Raw genomic sequence first — 12,823 nt, forward strand, 5'->3', positions numbered from 1 at the left:
CAATGTAGGAGGGTTCCCCTTTCTCCACAACCTCATCAACATTTGTTGTTGTTTGTCTTTCGGATGTTAGCCATCCTTACTGGTGTGAGATGATATCTCATTGTGGTTTTTATTTGCACTTCTCTGATGACAAGCAATGTGGAGCATCTTTGCATGTGTCTGTTAGCCATCTGAATTTCTTCTTTAGAGAACTGTCTATTCAGCTCCTCTGCCCATTTTTTAATTGGATTATTTGCTTTTTGTTTGTTGAGGTGCGTGAGCTCTTTATATATTTTGGGTGTCCACCCTTTATCGGATCTGTCATTTATGAATATATTCTCCCATACTGTAGGATACCTTTTTGTTCTCTTCATGGTGTATTTTGCTATACAGAAGCTTTTCAGCTTGGTATAGTCCCACTTGTTCATTTTTGCTTTTGTTTCCTTTGCCCGGGGAGATATGTTCAAGAAGAGGTCACCCATGTTTATGTCTAAGAGATTTTTGCCTATGTTTTTTCTAAGAGTTTTATGGTTTCATTACACATTCAGGTCTTTGATCCATTTGGAGTTTACTTTTGTGTATGGGGTAGACAGTGATCCAGTTTCATTCTCTTACATGTAGCTGCCCAGTTTTTCCAGTACCATCTGTTGAAGAGACTGTCATTTCCCCATTGTATGTCCATGGCTCCTTTATCGAATATTAGTTGACCATATATGTTTGGGTTAATGTTTGGAGTCTCTATTCTGTTCCATTGGTCTGTGGCTCTGTTCTTGTGCCAGTACCAAATTGTCTTGATTACTATGGCTTTGTAGCAGAGCTTTAAGTTGGGGAGTGAGATTCCCCCCCCACTTTATTCTTCCTTCTCAGGATTGCTTTCACTATTCGGGGTCTTTGGTGTTTCCATATGAATTTTTGAACTATTTGTTCCAGTTTATTGAAGAATGCTGTTGATAATTTGATAGGGATTGCATCGAATTTGTATATTGTTTTGGGCAGGATGGCCATTTTGACAATATTTATTCTTCCTAGCCAGGAGCATGGGATGAGTTTCCATTTGTTAGTGACTTCTTTAATTTCTCTTTAGAGTGTCATAGTTTTCACGGTATAGGTCTTTCACTTCCTTGGTTAGGTTTATTCCTAGGTATTTTATTCTTTCTGATGCTATTGTGAATGGAATTGTTTTCCTGATTTCTCTTTCTATTAGTTCATTATTAGTGTATAGCAAAGCCATAGATTTCTGTGTGTTAATTTTGTATCCTGCAACTTTGCTGAATTCCGACATTAGTTCTAGTACTTTTTCAGTGGAGTCTTTAGGGTTTTTTATGCACAATATCATGTCATCTGTAAATAGTGACAGTTTGACTTCTTCTTTACCAATCTGGATTCCTTGCATTTCTTTTTAACAAAATATGTTTCATGTATATGTTGACTACTATTCTGTTTTCTAGATATACAGTTTATTCATGTATAAATTTACCCCTAAGTTCTGAATGATGGCATATAATGAGGGTCACAATGTTAAAACCAAAGCAGCCCTCTGTCTTCATGAGGAAACTCTCATGGCTTAGGAGCTCTGTTCTGAAGCCCTCTTTCCCGCATCTACAGGTCTCTGACCAACATTGCTGTGGATATATTCATCATCTAATGTTTAGCGTGTGTATTCCTCCAGGACGGACAATGCCATGTTCTTCTAGTAGCCACATTTCTGCAAGGATTAGCTCAGATTGTGACCCTTCATATTCCCCTACCTGGCTACAAATTCTAGCCCAACACTTAAAGTGATGAAACTGGGGGAAAACTGCTTCCACCCTTAATATCTTCATTTGCAGGGTAGATTATTAGATTATTTACTTTGGAGATGTATTATTTAAATTAAATGAGCTAATTCATGCAAACTGTTTATAAAGACAGCAATTATGTTTTTGGAACCATTAATTATAATATGTTTGGTGGTCCTTTATCATAATGAAGTAAATGAATATTAAAATATCCTGTTCTTGCTCATCTATTATCCAGGCTTTGTTGGTTCCAGGTCAGAGAGGATGAGCTGTGGATGTGACAGACCAGACCACAGTGACCAAGTTCATTTTTCTTGGGTTTCCTGGTATTCTCTACCTGCAGCTCGCATTGTTTTTGATGTTTCTCACTGTGTATCTGCTGTCCCTTCTGGGAAACACCCTCATCATATTCACTGTTGTGATGAAGCCCACACTCCAGACGCCCATGTACATTTTCTTAGGAAATCTGTCCTTCCTGGAGATCTGGCACACCACAGTCACAGTACCCAAACTGCTGGCCACCTGCCTGTCATGGGTGTCACCATCTCTGTGTCTGTCTGTATAGCCCAGTACTACTTCTTTTTCTCCATGGGAGCTACATAGTGCATCCTACTGGCAGTGATGGCCTATGACCAGTACCAGGCCATCTGCAACCCTCTAAGATACTCACTGCTCATGAGGATCCCAGTGTGCCTGCACTTCTCTGCTGGATTTTGGACTGGGAGCTTCATCACCTGTCTTGTGCCTACCACACTAATCTCTCATCTGAACTTCTGTGACCCCCAGAAAATCAACCATTTCTTTTGTGACTCAGACCCCAGCTGTAAACTCTCTTGCTCAGACACATTATTGGGGAGGCCTTGGGCAACACATGTACCTCTGTTGTGATTCTCAGTTCTTTTCTTCTCACCATGTCATCCTATGAACACACTGTGGTAACAATAACCAGACTGTCTTCCTTGGAGGCTCAGAAGAAAGCTTTCTCCACCTGCACCTCCCACCTCACTGTCATCACCATCTACTATGCCACCATCATCTTTGCCAATGTCCTCCCTCCAGCCAAGTACAACTTCACCATTGGTAAAGTGGTCTCCATGTTCTACTGTGTGGTCACCCTGTTGGTAAATCTTCTCATATACACCCTGACAAACAAAGATGTGAAGAAAGCTTTCAGGAAAGTTGTAGCACAAAAGAGTTTCCTCTTGGTCAGAAACATACATAAGATTTGAGGGATCAACTCTATGAAGCAATTTAGAATGGATTGTTATACCACATTTTGAAAGACCAAATATTGAAAATTATGAGATTGATACCACCTGATATGGACATCTCTCTGCACTTTACATTTTGGATTGAATTATTTTAAAGTAGATATTCTATAAATATCTTGTTTCAACATTATCACAGTGTAATGGCTCAGTGATAAAGATGTAGATACCACAAGCTCACTGCCCACAAGCCGTCCCCAGACAGAAATAGACTGGCTTAGTCTCATACAATGTTTCCATTGAATGTTTTAGTATTTTAATCTTGTCAGTAATCATGGGACAAAAATTACTTCTGCTAAATGGAGCAGAGTCATGGAATCTGGTAGTTGACTACTAACATATATAAAACAGTTTTATATAATTGATTAAATAAACATTTTGTTTTCCAAAGTTTATTCAATAAAAGTATTAAATGTATATGATCAGCCATGTGTTCTATACATGGATGTGTTTATTAGTGAATATTAACATAAATGGAGATTTTCTTACAAAATAGTAGGAAAGTATTAGATAATTAGGATTTTTTCTGGATAATATAACTGATTTTCAACATATATAGATTTTAAGAACCAGAAGTTAAGGTTAATGTTGGAGGGAGTCCAAAAGGAAAAATTTAGAACAAACAGTACAAAAATGTTCAAGCACTCATTTCAATTTACCAGTGGAGAATAAAAATGAAAGAAAAGAAAATGGTTATTCCATTGCTATGTTCACTTTCTATGTTAATTAACAACCAATAATTTTCAGGTTTTCAGCACAGTGTGTAACAAAACAGATGACAAGGGTGCTGGAAGAAAAAACTATCCAAGCTTTTTAGGATGAATGTTCTCCACTCAATTGCCTCCTGAAATCTTGCTATTTAAAGCATAAACAGTGTTCTAGAAGCATCCGACTTATGTGGAACTTGTTAGAAATGCATATCGAAACCCACACATCTTGAAGGATACTAAGCATGGCAACAAGATCCCCAGTTCCCTCGTAGACGAATTAAATCACTAAAAGCACCATTTTAGACAACCAAAGGTTTAAATTGCCTACTGTAATTGCAAAAGGATATAATGAAATCAGGAGTTTCTTGCACATGCCAATACTTGAAATTTTTCTTAGTTTAACTTCATCACATCATTTTCTAGGATAAATTAAATCTAAATTTTCTCTCAAATGTCCAATTAATTTTTTTTCATAGTACACATAATGGAAATTATCAAAAAAAATACCTGTACATCTGAATGGAAAACATACTGCACCTTACCCTTTTTTTCCAACCATTCCTTTTCCATCAGAATATCAAAATCCATATGCAAACTCTCACAATAACAGGGAAAAATTCTGTATTCTCACACAGGAATTTCTGTGTGCCATCCTCATGTAGGGGAGGCCAGATTGCTTCTACTGTCTTAGGTTGTATGCCTCAACTAGGTATTGGACTAACATAAGACAGATTAACAGGAGAAAAGCATGCACATTTTATTTTATTTTGTATGTGCCCATAGGTGACTTCAAAAAGAAAATGAACATGAAGAAGCTGTTATAACCATAATCTTATATACTTTTAACAAAGAATAATAAGCTGTGGGTATGTAATAATTAAAGGGGCTTGAGATCAGGATGGGAAATTATAGGAAAGTACCTAAGAAGTAGAAAAACATAAAGAGAGAATTAAATAAAAAGATAAGATAAGTTGTACTGGCCCATTTTGGCACCAACTCCCAGTTTGCAATGATAAGATTCACAGGGAGAGCACTTTCCAATAACAAGGGTTATGATCTGCTTTGGGACAGACCTGGCCAGGTCAGGGAGTCCTGACTGCATCCACTTTTTCTCAAGTGCCTACAGCTCAAAATATTCAGTGTGCCAAAGCAGAATATTTTATGTTCCATGTTCTTAACCACTCACAACTAAGGAGAGACTGATCTCAGTAACAGTGGTATCATTCAAGTCCAATTCCTTGGCAGAATGTACATATAAGTCTTCCTCCTTTTATTACTCCACTTATCCCAAAATTATAAATCGGTTTTTTTCTAGGGCAAGTCAGAAACAGTGCATGATTTTGAAATATTCATAAAGGAGAGAGTAATGTGTCTACACCAAGTACAATTTAAAGACATACTGAAGAAGCCTGCTTGATTCATGTATTCATTTTTATATCATTATATTTTTGTGAAGTCTGGTCTTACTTTCAAAAGCTGCAATAATGGTGGTTTCGCTGGAAATAATAGAACTTGGCAGTAAAGTAAGTATGACTTTATAGAAGGATGCATTATATCAGACTATTATGGAATTTCAGAATCTGTTTTGGTGATGGTCTTCATAAAGCATGGTAACAGCATAAAACAACATGCAAACATGAGTCAATATAAGAAATCCCAATAAAAAATAAAAATTTAATTCAAATAGTATTTGATTTTATTTTGATTATAACACTAGAAGGGTAGTTGATGAAATTAGACAGAACATGAAGAATATTTTATATAGAGAATAACACATAATTGTAAATTGTTTTCTAAATTTTGACAGTGTATTTATAGACATCATTTTATGAATGGGAATGACAATGTATATAAGGTAATCTGTATAAGTAAGCCACTTCCTGACTTAGAAAATTGTGAACATATTATTTATTTAGCTGTACCTTTTCCTGTGGCTTAAATTTGCTAAAAAATGTTTATAAAAACCATTTATACTTTGAATATTTAGTTTATACTCATGTGTTCCCTTGAAATGGAGGTGTACTGAATTGCACATAAAATAAGTCTGCTTCATATTTCCTTGTTAATAGAGGGTTGAATTATGGATTATCTTTAAACGTAGAAAACTGAAGTCAGATTTATGGCACTATCCTCAAGGAAAAAATAAAACAACTACATTGTGTAGTGGCCCCTCATTATTTTTATCAGAAACCTGGCACCTTAGCATTTTCCCTGTTATCCCCTGTTTCATAACTATTCATAGCTAATCATCACAAATTTGTACTTTTGTTGCCAAGTTATTTTCATATGCACTAAAATATTTTCATTTCCTTAGACATTAGCAGAATCTGCACTAGATATGTCTTTATTTAAACACAGCAGTGTTCTCTTGAAGGGTCTGACACTTGCCTTTAAGGATGTCATCCAACATAACCTGCATGTGAACACATTTACTTCATTATAAGATGGATAAATATCTTTGTCCTGCTTTAACAATACAAAGTAAACCATTCACCCTGAACTGGAAGTCCTATATGGCTTTCTTATTTCTTTCCTTATTTCCTCACTCATCTTGCCAAAGATAAACAGGTAGAAAAAAGGTTATCGCTTCTGCCCCCATACTGTACCTCTCTTTGCCTATTTAACCACTGAGCCAGAAGAAAAAGCAAATGGAAAGGGCTTCTGCCCCTACTCACTCCTGCAGAACCACATGTACGCTTGGAATCATCATGCCAGTCAGACTTTGCTCAACTGTATTTTCACATAATCCACAGTTACAAGATCATGGGATTTAATTCATCTTATTTTATTTCCTTTCTAAGTTGTCATTTGTTTAAAAAAATCAAAGCTATATGAATGATAAATATTCAGAAATCACAATGCTTCTTTTACTTTAACTCTGGAGGAAACCTGTTCCCAACACAGGGCAAATTATCTGTGAAACCAAACATCAGTCAAAGGGAGAAATAAAGGGGGAGAAACCATTTATTGCCATTTATGGGCAAGCAGTCATCCACTTCTGCTTGCCCACATCTCTCATGACCCAGCTGCAAAAAGAGGCCCCATCCAACCTCTCTGGTCCAGATATGTCCTCATTCCACCAAGTAATCACCTTTTCATATAGAGATGGACTACTTCTCTCCACCCTCTGGAAACACCTATTGATATGGAGATGCAATAAGGCCAAGTGAGAGATTCTGGAAATATTGACATTTTACCTACACTTTTCTATCCTGTTCTTATTTGTTTACATGGATAAAAACTTCAGTGTTTTCTTTTATACAGGTCTAGTTTTTGCCTGATATTCTTCTCAATTTTATCTTGGGGATGTCAGGGGTACAGTCATATAAAATAAAAATGAATTTACAATACCTCCTACACAAAGATCAAATATAGTATATACATTGTTTTTTGGCTTATTTTTATTTAATTGTATTTGATGCCAGGGCAAAGAGAGGTTTTTATTTGTCTGCCTATGTTGATGAATTATTGCATATAATTTCAATTCCTCTAGTATTGGATATTGTTTCTAGCCCTTATACAATATGGCATTTACCTAATCTGCAATTACATGAATATTCCATTAAAGGTCAACAATCTGTGTAAGAAATTCTTGGAATCCTAGAGTAATATCTGGTTCCCAAGAATTTTGCCCAGTTTTTATGTAATTAAAAGGGTGTCTCACGTATTTATCTGCCCTCCACCATGTACACAATAGTGAAATTTACAAGTGGATAAGCTCCAAACTTTATTGGAACTTGTAGTCAGTTTTCTTATTTGGGGAGAACTAAAAACAGCAAAATATAATATTTATAAATACAAATACCATATTTTTGAATACATAAAATACCAAATTCCACCACTCTTCAGAAATATAATCCATATTAAACAGGAAACATTTAAAATGCAGGTAAAGGAAATTAGATTAACTAAATTAAAATAAATTCTCAAGAAAGAATAAGATGCACCTGAGAGAAAACAGCACAATTTCTAAAAGAGCCATTGTATATAAAATAAAAAGTTAGGGACTATTTAAAATGTTAATAGAGGTCTCTCCAATATGAAGATCACACTCATCAGAGAAAATTAATCGCTGGGTTTTTTACTTACTGAACATATTAAATTATCCAAAATAACACTTAAACTTACATTGTAGTCAGAGAAACAAAACATACACGAAGACAAATGACACAATACATAATATCAGGCATCAAATTGGCCTCTAAAATCTGACTTTACAAACATCATCAGTAGGGCTGCTTGTAAGACAAAATTGAATCTATTGCCAAGAGCCATAGATCCTAGAATAAACCAATAGGCCAAATATCATCCCCAATCTGAACAGACCATCTAATCGGTTATGTTGTTATTAGCCAAATTATCCAATTGTATGTTTTCTTGGACTATGTCCTAGATATTTTTGAAAAACTGAAGAGAACTGATATAAGTATAACATTCTTTTCCTAAAATAGCACATATTTCCTTTCCAAGAGGCACTCACATCCAAAGGAGCTATCCTTGGAAACAACTACCCAGTTTTATGATACTCTCAGGAAAGAAGTTCTTGGTCTTCATGACATTATCTAAATATACTTCTATTTCATCAACCATACTATGCAGGATTCATCCCATTTTATGGGCTACTTTTAAAGTATGAAATTAACAAGTCACAGAAGAGAGAATAAATACCAGAATTACACTAGCATAGTTAAAACTTCAGTTCTTTAAACAGGAAACAGTTTTTTTTCCCCACTTTCAATATTGGATTGATCCTTTGGACAGTAAGGAATCATTAGACTTGAATTATAGTTTAGACCAAACAGACCTAACAGACATCATATGGAACATGCCAGCCAACAGCCCCTTAATATACATTCTTCCTAAGCACACACAGAACATGCCCCAGCGTAAAACTATCATACATGGGTAAAAAAAATGAGTCGTAGCAAATTTAAGAATATTGAAATAAAACCAAACTTCTTTTGGTAAGTATCTTCCTCCGTATTTCTTTTTTTCTTTTTTGCATTGTGAGTGGGATTGTTTTTCTAATTTTTGATAGTTTATTGTTTGTTATAGAAACATACCATATTTTGTATGTTGATTTTGTGTTCAGCAACATTAGTGAATTTATTAGCACTCTTTTCTAAATAGAGTCTCTTGGTGTTACATATTTATATATAATACATCATGAAAAAACACACAATTTATTTTCTTCTTTTTCACATTTGGATGTTTATTATTTATTTTTCTTGTCTAACTGCTCTGTGTTGGACTTTCACTATTATTCAGAAAAGAAGTGGTGAGAGTTGGCAACATTGTATGCACCAGATCTTATAGGGGAAACTTTATATTGTCCCTCTTAATTATGGTTTGAGCTTTAGGGTTCTCATAGGTGGCCTTAATTGCACTGAGATAAGTTTTTGAGAATTCTTATGATAAATATACATTGTCCTTTGTCAAATGCGGTTACTGTGTCTATTGAGATGGCCATATGTTTATTTTTTCTCCAGCTTTATTGGTATATAATTCACAAATATTATATATACTTAAGGTGCACAATTTGGTATTTTGATATCATTATATTCTGTGAAATGACTGCCACCATCAAGATAACTATTACACCCATCATCTTACACAGTTACCACAATTTTGTGCATTCTCTTAGCAAATTTCAGTATACACTATAGTACTGTTAACTAAAATCACAAAGCTGTACATTGGATGCCCCAATTTTTTCACCTTATAAATGAATGTTTTCACCCTTTGTGTATCATCTCCCCATTTTCCTGATCCCCTAGACCCTGGCAGTCACCATTCTAACTGCTTCCATTAGCTAGACATTTTGAGATTCCTCTTATCAGTAAAATCATACAGTATTTGTCATACTGTGTCTGAATTAACAGCCATAATGTCCTCCAGATTCATACATGTTGTCCAAATGGCAAAATTTCTTTTAGTCCCTGAATAGTCCGTGTGTGTGTGTGTGTGTGTGTGTGTGTGGACATCTATATCCCATTTCCATTTTCTCCTTATAGATTGTTGGACAAGTAGGTTTTTTCATGTCTTGGATATTGTGAATGATGCTACAATAAACATGGGAGAGTGGATATATTATTTTTAGGTATATACTTAGAAGAGGAGTTGATGTATCATATGGTAGTTGTTTTTATTTTTTGAGGAACTTAAATACAATTTTCAATAAATGCTGAACCAATTTACATTTCCAACAGCATGCAAGAAATCCCTAATCTCCAGATCCTTGCCAACTGTTATCTTTTGTTGTTTTGTTAATAATCATCCTATTATTTCATTGCTGTTTGTTTTTTATTTCTATGATGATTACTGTTATTGACCATTTTTTCAAAAACCTGCTGGCCTTTTGTATGTCTTCACTGAAAAAATTTCCACTCAGGTTTACTGTCATTTTAAAATCAAGTTTTGTGAGGTATTTTTGCCCCTGAGTTATAGGACTTCCTTCTATATTCTAGATTTAACACCTTATCAGATATATGATTTGTATATATAATCTTCCCTTCCTTAATTTTCCACTCTAGTTTTTTTTTATTCATTCTTTTTATGTGCAGAGTATTTTTAGTTTGCTTTAGTCTCAATGTTTATTTTTCCTTTTTTTCTTCAGTACATTTGCTGTCATATTCAAAAATCATTGCCCATGTCAATATAAGTTTTCCCAATATTTTACTTGAAGTGTTTTCTATTTTCAGGTCTTGCATTTAAGTCTTTCATCCACTTTAATTACTTTTATGTAGGAATAGATTATGTCAAATTTCATTCTTTGCATTTGACTTTCCAGCTTTCTCTGTACAATTTATTGAAGATATTTTCTCTATTGTTTTCTCTTTGAGTCCTTGTCAAAGATTAGTTAACACGTGCAACTCTTTATTATTTTCCATTTGTCCATAATTCTTAATTCATTGACAATACCGTTTTGATTACAGTAGATTTATAATATGTATATTGGATTCTTTGGGACTGGTGGCTCTTTTTTACGTCCAGTTTTCAACCAAAATCACAAGTTTTGCAAGGAATCAAAATTATGTATTATGATAGGAATAACAGCTGAACCTACCCATGAAGGAAAGCAGGCAGTAGATGAAAGACAATGATATTTTAAATTGCCATACATATGTTAAAAAGCTAAAGGAAAGATACAGAAAAGCAACTGAAGGAAAATAATATGGACAAAGAATATTAACAAAGAGATAGTAATTTTACGAAAGAGCTAAACAGAATTTTCTCTAATATTAAATATTAACTGTGTTGAAACAAAATCAGTAAAGGTTTCTAACAGCGTACATTCAGTAACAGGCAGGAAAAATAATTGAAAGCATTTGCGGATAAGACATTTGAACTTTTGAGGCTGAGGAAAAAAGACACAAGAACGAAAAAAGTGAACAGAGCCTAAGGAAAATTTTGGAGAACACCAAGCGGAAAAATGCATACAGTATGGAAATCCCAGAAATAAAAGAGAGAAAGAAAAGGCCACAAATTTTTGAATTAATATTTTGAATTGAATAATTATTTGAATTGAATATTTTGAATTGAAAAAAATTGAATTGAATATTTGAATTGAATAATTATTTGAAGAAATAATAACTGAAATCTTTCCAGAATCGAGGAAATACTTAAATCTGCAAATCCAGGAATGTCAATGAACTTCACATAGGCACCCACTGAGATGCTTCGTAATCAAACTGTTGAAAGACAAAAGAAACAGTCTTGCAAGCAGCAAGAGAAGAGTGACATTTGAAGGAAGCACACACAGAAAAGACTATGAAGGAATCTGTTAGCAGAAAACCTATAGAACAGTAGGCAGCCAAATTACATATTTAAGGTGCCCAAAGGAAAATAAAAAAGCTGTCAACTGAGAGCTATATCTGAAAACTATCCTTCAAACATGAAGGAGAAATTAAAACAGCCTCAGAAAATCAACAGAGAGACTCATTGCTTCAAAACCTCCCCTAAAGCAATGTTAAACTGAGTTTTTTGTTGTGAAATGAAAAGACACTAGAGAGTAATTATATGCTTTACAAAGTTATTAAGTTCCAGGAAATGGAAATAAGTGGACAAATGCAAAAATGAGTATTATTACGAATGAGCTTTATTGCCAAAGATTTTCTCAATACAGGTTTGCCTTCACATTGGAACAAACACAATATCTATGAATTTCAGTAAAGTGAAACACAATAAAATGAATATGTCCATTTAACCTAGTGGGAATTCCCTTGTATATGAGAAGCCACTTTTTCCAAGCTGTTTTAAAAATTATTATTCTTTAATTTTTGACTGTTGATTACAAAGTGCCTCAATGAAGTCTTCAATTTGAACTGTAGGGGGCATTTATCCACCATGTACACAGATGCCTATCTCTATCCCCAGAGTTTGGAAGTTTTCAGTCACTATATTTTTTAAGTAAGCTTTTCTACTATTTTTCTGTATGTTTTCCTTCTTGGACACCCATAAAGCATATATTAACTCCTCTTATGAAGCTCCATAAATGCAGAAGGCTGCTTTCTTCATTTGCTTTTTGGTTCTTAAATTTCCTCTGTCTGGATTTACAAAGATCTTCTCTTTGAGTGAGCGGATTCTTTCTTCAACTTGAATAACTTTATTTTCTTGAAGAAAGAGAAACTTGTTTTCTCAAAGAACTTCTTTTTGAGTTCAAATTTCAAGGACTTCTTCAACTGTCCTTATATCATTTTCTGAACATTGTTAAACATTTGGTATTTGCTAAGCTTTTTCAAAAAATCTCACAAGAGTTTTAAACCTGACTCTGGAATTTAACATATCATAGTAATGTGCATTTCCATTGCACTCAGTCTCAAGGAATTTGTGTACATGACAGCCTATCAATTATTGAACATTCTCTAAATGTGAGGTAATTTATGTAGTCAGTGCTAAGTATAAGTAAATTAATTGTTAGTTGGTTAAATTATCTTTCATAAGCCTCACTGCCTGTATGGACTGGATGTTTTTGATTTTGTGATATTGATTGATATCTGTAGATACCCCAGCAGTTAACCTTGCTGTAATTTAGTTCCTGCTTAAGCTTAGTCTACAGCTGAAACTAATCTAAGAGAGAAGAACTATA

The 12,823-nt window shown here is 34.3% G+C and overlaps 1 pseudogene; it reads left to right on the forward strand.

Annotated features, from left to right (window-relative positions):
• Positions 1-2,025: 2,025 nt before the first annotated feature.
• On the forward strand, positions 2,026-2,986 carry LOC118928693 (olfactory receptor 5F1-like; annotated as a pseudogene).
• Positions 2,987-12,823: the final 9,837 nt, after the last annotated feature.

Source organism: Manis pentadactyla, chromosome 13 (genome assembly GCF_030020395.1).
Source record: "Manis pentadactyla isolate mManPen7 chromosome 13, mManPen7.hap1, whole genome shotgun sequence".
Classification (NCBI taxonomy): Eukaryota; Metazoa; Chordata; class Mammalia; order Pholidota; family Manidae; genus Manis; species Manis pentadactyla.